This window comes from Pseudophryne corroboree, unplaced genomic scaffold, assembly GCF_028390025.1.
Source record: "Pseudophryne corroboree isolate aPseCor3 unplaced genomic scaffold, aPseCor3.hap2 scaffold_162, whole genome shotgun sequence".
Lineage (NCBI taxonomy): Eukaryota > Metazoa > Chordata > Amphibia > Anura > Myobatrachidae > Pseudophryne > Pseudophryne corroboree.
The window spans coordinates 28,565-43,028 of NW_026968254.1; positions in this window are offsets into that span (position 1 = coordinate 28,565).

The following is a 14,464-nucleotide window of genomic DNA, read 5'->3' on the forward strand; positions in this document are numbered from 1 at the left end:
GAGTTGGTAGGAGTAACTAGAAGGTAAAAGGACCCCAACACCACCCCCATGGCGACCCCCAGGTCGGGGTGTGTGTGTGAATGTAAGGCCCCCAGCAGAGAGAGCAGCAGCAGAAGTAGTGTCAGAGGGCATAATCCAAGTTTCAGTAATGGCTAGTAGGTGTAGGGAGTTGGAAATGAAAAGGTCATGAGTGGGGACCAGTTTGTTACAAACAGATCTGGCATTCCAGAGGGCACAGGATAGGGGGTATGAGTTTGTGGGAGAGATGTGAATTAGATTTTCAGGGTTGCTGTAGCGATGAGGTGGGATTAACTTTGAGGGCAGGGATGATGAGAGAGTAGTGATGGTACGGGTGCCTGAGCTAGGAGGGGAAACTGCAGGAGGTGGGCAGGGAGGGAGGTCAGTGTGATGTGGATGGGGGTGTGGGGAGGTGACAGGGAAGGGAGAGAGGGAGCAGGGCTGAGTTGTGGGGTAGCAGGACCATGGGGCAGAGGTGAATGAAAGTGGGGTAACAGGAAAGGTTAGATCAATAAATGCACAGCCAAATGGCTTTGCACAGCCTACACCATTGGACTTAAGTAGAAGACTATTACAAGTGAAACCAATAATTGAAATCTGTAACCACACCCCACCCCCTCAAATGCCAGGCAATAAATTACCTTAAAAACAACAACCAGGCATTCCACAAAGATTAAACTGGGTCTATATCATTCAAAACTTTAAAAAAGTACTTCAAAATCACATACTATGCAATAATGTTTCAATTTGCATAACCCAGCAGAATTAGCTTTGCATATATAGATATAGTGCAGCAGAATATATTGGTGGTTGTAGTCAATTGTAATTACCTGTAGGTGACAAGAAGAGAAGAAACGTCAATTCACAATCGATATCAGCTGAAGATAAATTAACGCTGATTGAACGCTGCTGTTATGTGTCAATTTTATCACGCTTTGATAAAAATGCACGCTTAGATCAATAAATGCACAGCCAAACGGCTTTGCACAGCCTACACCATTGGACTTAAGTAGAAGACTATTACAAGTGAAACCAATAATTGAAATCTGTAACCACACCCCACCCCCTCAAATGCCAGGCAATAAATTACCTTAAAAACAACAACCAGGCATTCCACAAAGATTAAACTGGGTCTATATCATTCAAAACTTTAAAAAAGTACTTAAAAATCACATACTATGCAATAATGTTTCAATTTGCATTACCCAGCAGAATTAGCTTTGCATATATATATATAGTGCAGCAGAATATATTGGTGGTTGTAGTCAATTGTAATTACCTGTAGGTGACAAGAAGAGAAGAAACGTCAATTCACAATCGATACCAGCTGAAGATAAATTAACGCTGATTGAACGCTGCTGTTATGTGTCAATTTTATCACGCTTTGATAAAAATGCACGCTTGGATCAATAAATGCACAGCCAAACGGCTTTGCACAGCCTACACCATTGGACTTAAGTAGAAGACTATTACAAGTGAAACCAATAATTGAAATCTGTAACCACACCCCACCCCCTCAAATGCCAGGCAATAAATTACCTTAAAAACAACAACCAGGCATTCCACAAAGATTAAACTGGGTCTATATCATTCAAAACTTGAAAAAAGTACTTAAAAATCACATACTATGCAATATTGTTTCAATTTGCATTACCCAGCAGAATTAGCTTTGCATATATAGATATAGTGCAGCAGAATATATTGGTGGTTGTAGTCAATTGTAATTACTCAGCAGAATTAGCTTTTCATATATAGATATAGTGCAGCAGAATATATTGGTGGTTGTAGTCAATTGTAATTACCCAGCAGAATTAGCTTTGCAAATATAGATATAGTGCAGCAGAATATATTGGTGGTTGTAGTCAATTGTAATTACCCAGCAGAATTAGCTTTGCATATATATAGTGCAGCAGAATATATTGGTGGTTGTAGTAAATTGTAATTACCCAGCAGCAGCTCTACTGCACTCAACATCACCAGTGCTCACAATATATATAATGCTATATACTATGCCATAGTGGTGCTTACTATATAACACCTCCTACTGCGTTCCCCCTGGCAATGAGCATGACACCCAGAGAGTGAAACCCCTGGCAATGAGCATGACACCCAGCACGTGAAACTCTTGGCATTGAGCAGTTTTTGTAAAAGTAATTAGAAGCTTTACTGTAGGGCATAGTGTATCACAGATATTGTGGTGAGTGACATAATATGTTCCAAAGGGCATTAATGTGTGGGGCTTAACATGGTGGAAATTACTGTACTTTTTTCCCTGTGGTGGCCGAGGTCTGTTGGTGCAGGGTCAAGAACTGGGGTGTAAGGTAGTCTTTGCCTGCAAGGCTACGCCCATTTTATGGAGACCATACCCATTTTTGCGAGGTCACGCCCCCCCCCATCCCGTCCGGAGCGCTCACGCAAATATAGTTTTTTTTTTATATATATATATGGGGGAGGGGCACAATTTTTAATGCCAATGGTGGCGGGGGGCACGCATTTTTAAATCTCGCATTTGAAGCCAAATTGTTTAGAAACACCCCTGCAAGAAAATATCTGCAAATCCAATGTTACCATAAGTGTGGCATATACCTACGCTTGCTGCTGCACAACCTCTATTCATATCGCTGAATTCAATTAGGGAGATGTTCTCACCCCGCGAGCAAGCGCAGGTATATGCCACACTTAAATGTATGGGTATGGTCTCCATAAAATGAGCGTAGCCTTGCAGGCAAAGACTACCTTACACCCCAGTTCTTGACCCTGCACCAACAGACCTCGGCCACCACAGGGAAAAAAGTACAGTAATTTCCACCATGTTAAGCCCCACACATTAATGCCCTTTGGAACATATTATGTCACTCACCACAATATCTGTGATACACTATGCCCTACAGTAAAGCTTCTAATTACTTTTACAAAAACTGCTCAATGCCAAGAGTTTCACGTGCTGGGTGTCATGCTCATTGCCAGGGGTTTCACTCTCTGGGTGTCATGCTCATTGCCAGGGGGAACGCAGTAGGGGGTGTTATATAGTAAGCACCACTATGGCATAGTATATAGCATTATATATATTGTGAGCACTGGTGATGTTGAGTGCAGTAGAGCTGCTGCTGGGTAATTACAATTTACTACAACCACCAATATATTCTGCTGCACTATATATATGCAAAGCTAATTCTGCTGGGTAATTACAATTGACTACAACCACCAATATATTCTGCTGCACTATATCTATATTTGCAAAGCTAATTCTGCTGGGTAATTACAATTGACTACAACCACCAATATATTCTGCTGCACTATATCTATATATGAAAAGCTAATTCTGCTGAGTAATTACAATTGACTACAACCACCAATATATTCTGCTGCACTATATCTATATATGCAAAGCTAATTCTGCTGGGTAATGCAAATTGAAACATTATTGCATAGTATGTGATTTTGAAGTACTTTTTTAAAGTTTTGAATGATATAGACCCAGTTTAATCTTTGTGGAATGCCTGGTTGTTGTTTTTAAGGTAATTTATTGCCTGGCATTTGAGGGGGTGGGGTGTGGTTACAGATTTCAATTATTGGTTTCACTTGTAATAGTCTTCTACTTAAGTCCAATGGTGTAGGCTGTGCAAAGCCGTTTGGCTGTGCATTTATTGATCCAAGCGTGCATTTTTATCAAAGCGTGATAAAATTGACACATAACAGCAGCGTTCAATCAGCGTTAATTTATCTTCAGCTGATATCGATTGTGAATTGACGTTTCTTCTCTTCTTGTCACCTACAGGTAATTACAATTGACTACAACCACCAATATATTCTGCTGCACTATATCTATATATGCAAAGCTAATTCTGCTGGGTAATGCAAATTGAAACATTATTGCATAGTATGTGATTTTTAAGTACTTTTTTAAAGTTTTGAATGATATAGACCCAGTTTAATCTTTGTGGAATGCCTGGTTGTTGTTTTTAAGGTAATTTATTGCCTGGCATTTGAGGGGGTGGGGTGTGGTTACAGATTTCAATTATTGGTTTCACTTGTAATAGTCTTCTACTTAAGTCCAATGGTGTAGGCTGTGCAAAGCCGTTTGGCTGTGCATTTATTGATCTAAGCGTGCATTTTTATCAAAGCGTGATAAAATTGACACATAACAGCAGCGTTCAATCAGCGTTAATTTATCTTCAGCTGATATCGATTGTGAATTGACGTTTCTTCTCTTCTTGTCACCTACAGGTAATTACAATTGACTACAACCACCAATATATTCTGCTGCACTATATCTATATATGCAAAGCTAATTCTGCTGGGTTATGCAAATTGAAACATTATTGCATAGTATGTGATTTTGAAGTACTTTTTTAAAGTTTTGAATGATATAGACCCAGTTTAATCTTTGTGGAATGCCTGGTTGTTGTTTTTAAGGTAATTTATTGCCTGGCATTTGAGGGGGTGGGGTGTGGTTACAGATTTCAATTATTGGTTTCACTTGTAATAGTCTTCTACTTAAGTCCAATGGTGTAGGCTGTGCAAAGCCATTTGGCTGTGCATTTATTGATCTAAGCGTGCATTTTTATCAAAGCGTGATAAAATTGACACATAACAGCAGTGTTCAATCAGCGTTCAATCGAAGTGAAAAAGAAGGAAAACAGAAGCACACCAATCTAACAAAACAAAGAAAACTGAAGAACTAATAACAAATGTGAGTCACTTACTCCTCAGATCACTCACCTCCTGATTGTTGCATCTGATTACATAGCACAGAACTACCTTACTTGGACATTTCATAAACCATCCATTTCACCTACAAATGCCTGTATCTGTATTATTGTGATTTTGTTTTTTAAGCACAGCTGCACCAATGCAATTTTACCTGCAAACACTTAAAACATCTAACATAATTACCATTGCTTCTTAAACCTCTCACAATCCTTTCATTTCTTACACTCCAAATACATTTCTGCACCCACTTTATCTACGCTTTTGACTCATTTCATACTAAATCTACACCCCTTGAGCCTACACTGCTTTTCTCACCTGCATTTCTGCAATTCTTCTGCTCGGATTGCCTTACAGTCTCCTCTCCTACTTCCACTACTTCAACCTATTTACCTACTTAACACTATGTCAAGGTTTTCTTATACTCCCCACATCACTCAGTGTCTACCTAATAATGTATCTTTATCCTTCCCCACTAGTCTCCTCCACCTCCTCCTCTCTCCCCTCCTCTGTCTCCCCTCCATCCCTCTGTTTCCTTCCCCCACCTTTCCTGTTACCCCACTTTCATTCACCTCTGCCCCATGGTCCTGCTACCCCACAACTCAGCCCTGCTCCCTCTCTCCCTTCCCTGTCACCTCCCCACACCCCCATCCACATCACACTGACCTCCCTCCCTGCCCACCTCCTGCAGTTTCCCCTCCTAGCTCAGGCACCCGTACCATCACTACTCTCTCATCATCCCTGCCCTCAAAGTTAATCCCACCTCATCGCTACAGCAACCCTGAAAATCTAATTCACATCTCTCCCACAAACTCATACCCCCTATCCTGTGCCCTCTGGAATGCCAGATCTGTTTGTAACAAACTGGTCCCCACTCATGACCTTTTCATTTCCAACTCCCTACACCTACTAGCCATTACTGAAACTTGGATTATGCCCTCTGACACTACTTCTGCTGCTGCTCTCTCTGCTGGGGGCCTTACATTCACACACACACACCCCGACCTGGGGGTCGCCATGGGGGTGGTGTTGGGGTCCTTTTACCTTCTAGTTACTCCTACCAACTCATACCACCAGAACCATCCCTTATATTCTCTACATTTGAGGTCCACGCCATATGCCTCTTCCAACCAGTCCATCTTAGAGTAGCTGTCATTTACCGCCCCCCTGGCACTGCTTCCAAATTCATCGACAACTTTGCTTCCTGGCTTCCTCACTTCCTCTCTTCTGACATTCCCACCATTATCCTAGGCGATTTCAACATCCCTATTGACATCCCCACACAATCCCCTGCCTCTAAACTCCTTAACCTCACCTCTTCACTTGGTCTCTCCCAGTGGACCTCCTCACCCTCCCATGTGAATGGGAGCTCACTGGATCTGGTCTTCACTCACCGCTGTGATATTTCTGATTTTTCCAACTCCCCATTTCCCCTCTCTGACCACCACCTGCTCTCCTTCAACCTATCTCTCTCGACTTCCCCATCTCTACCTCCTAAGGCTACCATCACTAAGCGTAACATTGAAGCTATTGACACCACATTCCTTTCCTCCCTGTTTGACTCACTTCTCTCTCCTATTCTCTCTCTCTCATGCCCTGAACAAGCCACTTCCACATACAATGCTTCCCTTACTTCTGCTCTTGACTCTGTTGCTCCACCAACCACTATTCACCCTTGCAAATTAACACCTCAACCCTGGCACACCAAATGCACCAGATATCTGCAAAAATGCTCATGTACTGCTGAGCGACACTGGAGGAAATCACGCTCTAAGGCAGACTTCCTCCATTTCAAACTTATGCTCTCATCCTTCAGTGCTGCCCTTTCTCTTGCTAAACAGTCATACTTCAAGAACCTCATCTCCTCCCAGTCTTCCAACCCCCGGCGCCTCTTTGCCACTCTCAACTCACTCCTCTGCCCACCTCCACCTCGTCTCCCTTCCTCACTCTCTGCTCTTGACTTTGCCACTTACTTCACATCCAAAATTGACTCCATACGTCAGGACATCACATCACACCAGACTATCAGTAACCAGCCTTCTCCCATCCCTTACCAACCCTCCCCATCCCTCGCACCAACTCTGTCATCTTTCTCCCATGCATCTGGAGAGGAAGTCATGGCCCTCATTCGTTCCTGTCCCCTCACCACCTCCCCACTTGACCCTATCCCCTCCCGCCTCCTTTGCCACCTCTCTTCTTCTGCTTGTTCCCATCTTTCCCACCTTCTCAATCTCTCCCTCTCATCAGGCACTGTCCCCTCTGCCTTCAAGCACGCTCTCATCTCTCCTATTCTTAAAAAACCTACCCTTGATCCAAACACTCTCTCCAACTACCGACCCATCTCTCTCCTCCCTTTTGCCTCCAAACTCCTTGAGCGTATTGTCTACAACCGCCTTACTTCCTTTCTTTCCTCACACTCACTGCTTGACCCATTCCAGTCTGGCTTCCGTCCTCTCCACTCCACTGAAACTGCCCTTACAAAAGTATGCAATGACCTCCATGCTGCTAAATCTAAGGGACACTACTCTCTACTTATTCTACTTGATCTCTCTGCTGCTTTTGACACTGTGGACCATCCTCTCCTACTGCAAATCCTTCACTCCATTGGTCTGCGTAACACTGCCCTCTCTTGGTTGTCGTCCTACCTTTCTGACCGTTCATTCTCTGTCTCCTCTCATGACTCCACCTCCCCCTCACTTCCACTAACTGTAGGGGTACCCCAAGGTTCTGTCCTTGGTCCTCTTCTCTTCTCTCTCTATACGTCCTCACTAGGTAAGCTCATTAGTTCTTTTGGTTTCCAATATCATCTCTATGCTGATGACACTCAAATCTATCTTTCCTCTCCAGACCTCTCCCCTACTCTCCTCACTCGTATCTCCAACTGTCTCTCTGCTATCTCTTCCTGGATGTCCCAGCGCTTTCTTAAACTTAACATGTCTAAGACCGAGCTGATCATCTTCCCTCCCTCCCGCATAATCTCACCTCCTACAATCTCATTATCTATTGATGGCACTACTATCTCCTCTACCCCCCAAGCGCGCTGTCTTGGAGTAATCCTTGACTCCTCCCTCTCCTTCAAACCACACATTCAGCACCTCTCACAAACCTGCCGTTTTCATCTAAAAAATATTTCCAGGATCAGACCCTTTCTGACCCAGGATGCTACTAAGACTCTTATCCACTCACTGGTCATCTCCAGACTGGACTGCTGTAATCTCTTCCTGACTGGCATTCCTGACAAATACCTCTCTCCACTCCAATCTATCCTCAATGCTGCTGCCCGGCTCATTTTCCTCACCAAACGCACTACGTCCACCTCTCCTCTCTTACTAGTCCTTCACTGGCTCCCCTTCCCTTTCAGAATCCATTTCAAGCTTCTCACACTTGCTTACAAAGCCCTCACCCACTCCTCTCCCATCTACATCTCTGATCTTATCTCGCTTTACACTCCCACCCGTCCTCTTCGCTCTGCTAATGCACACCGACTCTCCTGCCTACGGATTACTTCCTCCCACTCCTACCTCCAAGATTTTTCACGTGCTGCACCACTTCTCTGGAATTCCCTACCTCTCCCCCTCAGACTCTCCACCTCTCTACAAAACTTCAAACGGGCTCTCAAGACCCACTTCTTCACCAAACCCAGCCAAATCTCATCCTAAACCTCTGTTCCATGCTCTCTATGTACCCCATCTGTCTCACCCCTGTCTGTCTACCCCTCCCTTTTAGAATGCATGCTCTCACGAGCAGGGCCCTCTTCCCTCATGTGCTTACTCTTTTCTTACTTTAATAATCTTCAGCTGCACCAAATCCAGCAGTCTTCTGCCACCTGATACTTATTCCAGTGTCATCTGCTGATGTAGCTATGTTTATTTACCCTGTACTTGTCCTATATTGTCGTCAACTGTAAGTTGCTGTTTTCCTGTTTGATTATTTGTTTATGTACTCTGTAATTGGGCACTGCGGAACCCTTGTGGTGCCATATAAATAAAGGATAATAATAATAATAAATAATATAATATATAGCAGTACGGTACAGTAGGCCACTGCTCTACCTACCTCTGTGTCGTCAAGTATACTATCCATCCATACCTGTGGTGCATTTTAGAAAAAAACATGTCTCGGCAGAGCAATCTATAAATCCATCATATTTCAGACAGCAACAGTGGGTATTGTAATAGTCACCCAATCCATCACTTTTATAGGGTTACATGCACCCACATGCTACAGCCTGTCTCAATAATTTTACTGTCACGCTGTGTGTGTTTGTGTTTTTATTTGGGTATTTTTTGTTGTTGTAGAACTACAGGTACCAGCAAGCCCGTTATTTCCCCGCCTGCTGGTACTTGAGGTTCTCCAAGTACCAGCAAGCGGGGGAGGCTTGCTGGGCCTTGTAGTTCCACAACAAAAAAACAATATTCTTTTTTTACACACATGGCTATCAGCCCGGCACCCACCACCCAGGGGTGCTGGGGACAGCCTCGGGCTTCACCCCTGGCCCTTGGGTGCCTCGAGGGGAGGAACCTCTTGATTTAAGGGGTCCCCACTCCTCCAGGGAACCCCGGCCAGGGGTGACTAGTTGGAGGGGTAATGCCAGGGCCGCAGGGACCTACATAAAAGTGTCCCCCGGCTGTGGCATTATCTCTCTGGCTAGTGGAGCCCGGTGCTGGTTTTAAAAATATGGGGGACCCCTACATCTATTGTCCCACGTATTTTTGGAACCTGGACCGGTCTAAGAGCCCGGTGCTGGTTGTCTAAATACGGGGAACCCCTGTCCAATTTTTCCCCCAGTATTTAAATAACCAGGACCGGCTCAAAGAGCCCGAGGCTGGTTATACTAAGGAGGGGGGACCTCACGCATTTTTTTTAACCCATTCAGACCCTTCTCCTTTAAGTTAATGGAAGCCCTGGACAACAAAATTGCATTCATGTCCTCCTCCCTCACCCTTCCCAGTCCCAAACACTCATTTTTTTTTTCTTTAAAAATTTATAATATATAACGAGAACAATGAGCAGGCAGGCAGCGGGCATTGGCGGCATCGGACTGAGATAGAAATTAGTGGTGGAGGGCTGGGTCAGTTGATTGTGGGCGAGTTTGTAAGCCATTGGCGGTGGCAGCGGGTATCGGCTCAGAGGCAGTAGCGGGCATTGGCTAAGGGTCATCGGCAGGATTCGGCGGACATTATGGCTGTAGTGCCTCACTAGCCACTGACCTCACCGCACGCCACTGTGGGACAGATGTAACATGCAGAGAGATGTAGATTTGGGAGGGGGAATGTCCTAGCATAACTGTTAATTGCAGTGTAATACTGTAATTCAGCTGTGCAGCATTTGTGGCTAAATGTCAAAGAAGCCAGTATTTACCCTGCATGCAAAACAATAAATGTATTTGAACATACCTCCCAACTATCCCAATTTTTGCAGGACAGTCACTTTTTTGGGGAATGTCCAGCTAACCCAAACAACCCCCTCCCCCTTCCCATGGGAAATGGGTGGGGGGTGGAAGGCTCCCTGTAGCTTGTTGCTCTGCAAATATGCACATTGTGGGTAATTCAGACCTGATCGCTAGGGTGTGTTTTTTGCATCCCTGTAATCAGGTAGTTGTCGCCTACAGCGGAAGGGAAAATTTGCTGTGCAGGTGTGTGATCACATGTGCACAAGAGCTGCACAGCTCAGCACTTACTCAGCCATTGAGGTGACGTCACAAATCCTCCCACAAAACGCCGGGTCCCTCCAGTGTTTTTCCGGACACTCCCTAGAAACATTCAGTTGCCACCCACACAAACACCCTCTTCTTGTCAATCTTCTTGTGATCTCCGGACCATCGCACTTACGCATTGTGGCGCATACGCATGTGCAGTGCAAACCAGATTGCCCGCTGGGTGAAAATAAATTGAAGCGATCTGGTCTGAATAAGCCTCAATCTCTATTCACGGGAGACAGAGGGGCTGGGGCATGGCCAGCAGCTCACAGAGCACCTATAATGACAAAAATGGGAGACATGGCTCATGATCGCGATATACCTGCGAAGGTACGCCCTCTACTGATTGACAGGCAGAGGCATTCGCATTTTCTGCGGGGCACCCGGAGAAAATGTAGGCACACGCACAGGATGGACCCTGCGTATATGCCCCCATCCTCTTCATAGTTTTTGCGGTTGGAACGCGTATTACGATCCAAACTGAATTAGGCCCTATATGTCTTATATACACGAGCAGTGTGAAAACATCAATCGATGGGGGTAATTCCAAGTTGATCGCAGCAGGAATTTTGTTAGCAGTTGGGCAAAACCATGTGTACTGCAGGGGAGGCAGATATAACATGTGCAGAAAGAGTTAGATTTGGGTGAGTTATTTTGTTTCTGTGCAGGGTAAATACTGACTGCTTTATTTTTACACTGCAAATTAGATTGCAGATTGAACACACCACACCCAAATCTAACTCTCTCTGCACATGTTAAATCTGCCTTCCCTGCAGTGCAGATAGGTGGTCATTCCGAGTTGTTCGCTCGGTAATTTTCTTCGCATCGCAGCGATTTTCCGCTTAATGCGCATGCGCAATGTTCACACTGCGACTGCGCCAAGTAAATTTGCTATGCAGTTAGGAATATTACTCACGGTTTTTTCATCGTTCTGGTGATCGTAATGTGATTGACAGGAAGTGGGTGTTTCTGGGCGGAAACAGGCCGTTTTAGGGGCGTGTGGGAAAAAATGCTACCGTTTCTGGGAAAAACGCGGGAGTGGCTGGAGAAACGGAGGAGTGTCTGGGCGAACGCTGGGTGTGTTTGTGACGTCAAACCAGGAACGACAAGCACTGAACTGATCGCACTGGCAGAGTAAGTCTCGAGCTTCTCAGAAACTGCACAGAGATGTCTTATCGCAATATTGCAAATCTTTCGTTCGCAATTTTAAGATGCTAAGATTCACTCCCAGTAGGCGGCAGCTTAGCGTGTGCAATGCTGCTAAAAGCAGCTTGCGAGCGAACAACTCGGAATGAGGGCCATGGGGGGTAATTCTGAGTTGATCGCAGCAGGATTTTTGTTAGCAGTTGGGCAAAACCATGTGCACTGCATTTACGAACAGATGATTTTTTATATAAATTTTAAAATGTTAGTAAATGTGTTTTTTTTTCAACCTGGAAGCCCAACATCGATTAAGATCGATCTTAAATAGACCCCTGGGTTTTAAGCATAACCATGGTTGAGTCCAATGGTTAATTCACATTGACCGAAGTTCTAATTAAGTCACCTGTGCTCAAGCATGATATCCTTAAAATCTGGATTGCAATGACAGCATTTTGGAACTATGCCTAAGGGTTTAATTTTTACATTTATCCACTGACAATAAATCTACCTACAATATCCCTGTAACTTGTTATGATTACAGTATTTCACTAAATAATTTAATTTGCTGAACCTTCTGTAAAAAGAAATATTAAGCTGCTGTAATTCCCAGATGCAGCAAATTTGTTAGCTAGTGGGCAAAACCATGTGCACTGCAGGGTTGGGGGGGGGGCAGATATAACATTTGCAGAGAGATTTAGGTGGGTTATATTGTTTGTGTGCAGAGTAAATACTGGCTGTTTTGTTTTTACACTGCAATTTAGATTTCAGTTTGAACACACCGCACCAAAATCTAACTCTCTCTGCACATATTATACACCCCCCCCCCCTGCAGTGTACATGGTTTTAGCTAATAAATTTGCTGCTGTGATCAGATCTGAGTTAAGCCCTATGTATTTGGCACTGGCAAAGGGTTAGAGGCCTTGCTGTAGAGCTCACACCTTTCTTATCATGCATTGTAATATTTCCTATGTCCTGATGTTGTGCTCTCTGCTCCATCCAAGTAAACAGCAATGTAGCATGGCTATCAAAGAGCGTGAAGATTGCAGATTTCCTGGGATTAATGCTAAGGAATGCTATTCCAGAGGCTGCTGCTTTAATTCAAGTGTCACTGGGGTTAAATGGTGTTTTTACCTTAAAAACACAGGTAGAGTATATAGTACAGTGGTAAAGTGGGAGCATGTAGTGCTATTGATTACAGATTTGATGGAGCTTAAACATGGATAAGGTCCATGGCTCTAAGAGTTTATCTTGTGTATCCTTTATTCTTAGTCATGGTCAGATAAGATTAGAAAATACCATTTAAGTGGAAATTTCCTGTTAGCTGTTTTTCAGTTTGCTCAACTGTCTGATTAACTGGTCCTAAAAAAGGACCAAAGGAGCTAAATTGCCCTGTGATCTAGCTAAATTGCCCCAGTTAAAAAAAAAAAAAAAACTAAGCTGCTGTAATTCCTGGATGTTTCCTTACTGCATCAACAGGAAGTGACAAGAAACAATGTAATGTGGAACCGTACAGCAGAAGGGATTGCGGCTACCCCACAATAAGTGCAGCGGAATGTAAGAAGAGGAATTGTTGCTTTGACTGCAGCATTCCCGGGGTTAACTGGTGTTTCTTCAAGTCACAAGGTATGGAGCTGCTGTATAGTTACTCGCAAGTCAGTAGTTGTATGATGCTCACACCTGTTAAACTGGATACACACAGAATGCCCTACACAGGGGGTGAAATGAGCGCCCCCCCCCCCCCACCCCCCGTACGCTCAGCACACATCACGCTGTGCTGAGCGGGGGCAGAGATGTGTGCTGAGCAGTTCGCTCAGCACACATCTCTCCCCAAAATCGGGCCGTGAATACGGACCTTTAAACTGGATCCACACTTAGATTATCTGTCCATTTTTTTTTTCTAGTTGAAACAAAATTATGCTAATATGTGGCAGCAAATGACAATTGACCATTTGCTCACAAACACTGGAAAACATCCAAAAATGGTCATTTAGATAAATTGGTTAAATCCATTTCATTTAGCTAATTTATCCAAACTACCTTTATTGTATCTTTGTGGGTGAATGATGTGTGGGTCAGTGTTGAGGGTGGTGGAGGAGATGGGTAATAGGCACAGCAGGGTGTGGACAGTCAAATAGTGTGCTTAGAGGTTCAGAGTCATTGTATGAGACTCTGGCAACAGTGACTTGATGAGTCTGGTGTCCATAGGGTGGGACGCATTAACCTTTTTATGCTATTGAAATAGTTCTCCTCCTGACCGACGCAGTTCCTTGCTCCGAGGTTGGTGTATTGTCCTGTTGCAGCGCCTCTCCACTGTGGTCACAGTGAGCTGTGTGGTGTTGCTGGCGCATGCCAATCTCCCCCCAACCTCCCTCTTGCATTTCAGACCTACGTACGCATGATGGGATCTTGTATGATATGCGCGTGTGCTGTAGAGATGAAAGTGGGGGTGAGGAGGCAGATCGTGAGATGGGGAAACTTTGTGGACTGTTAGCGAAGGGGAGCACTGGGCAATCTGAGTTGCAAAGAGGGCAGCAGAAGAGGTTATTGCATGTGCACTGGTGACAGGTCCATCCTTGGTGGCCAGCCTCAGTGGTAAAGGGGTACATGAGCTAGTGTCCCTTGGCCAGCCATGTACCATGGCCACCTCCCTACCTCCTATATATTCTCCCTGATCTGTCACTTTGTTACGGTCTGCTGCTGGCACTGGTGTATCGTCCTGCAGATGCCGTCTCCGCCCATTGCTGTGACTTCCCCCAGAGTTAGCCACACAGAGTGACAGATCTGGGAAAATATATAGGAGATCATTACTTTCACTTGCAGCCTACCTTATTTTTTGCAGCCTAGCATGCTCCTGACCCCTTCTCTCACTAATACTTATACAACATTCATGAACTC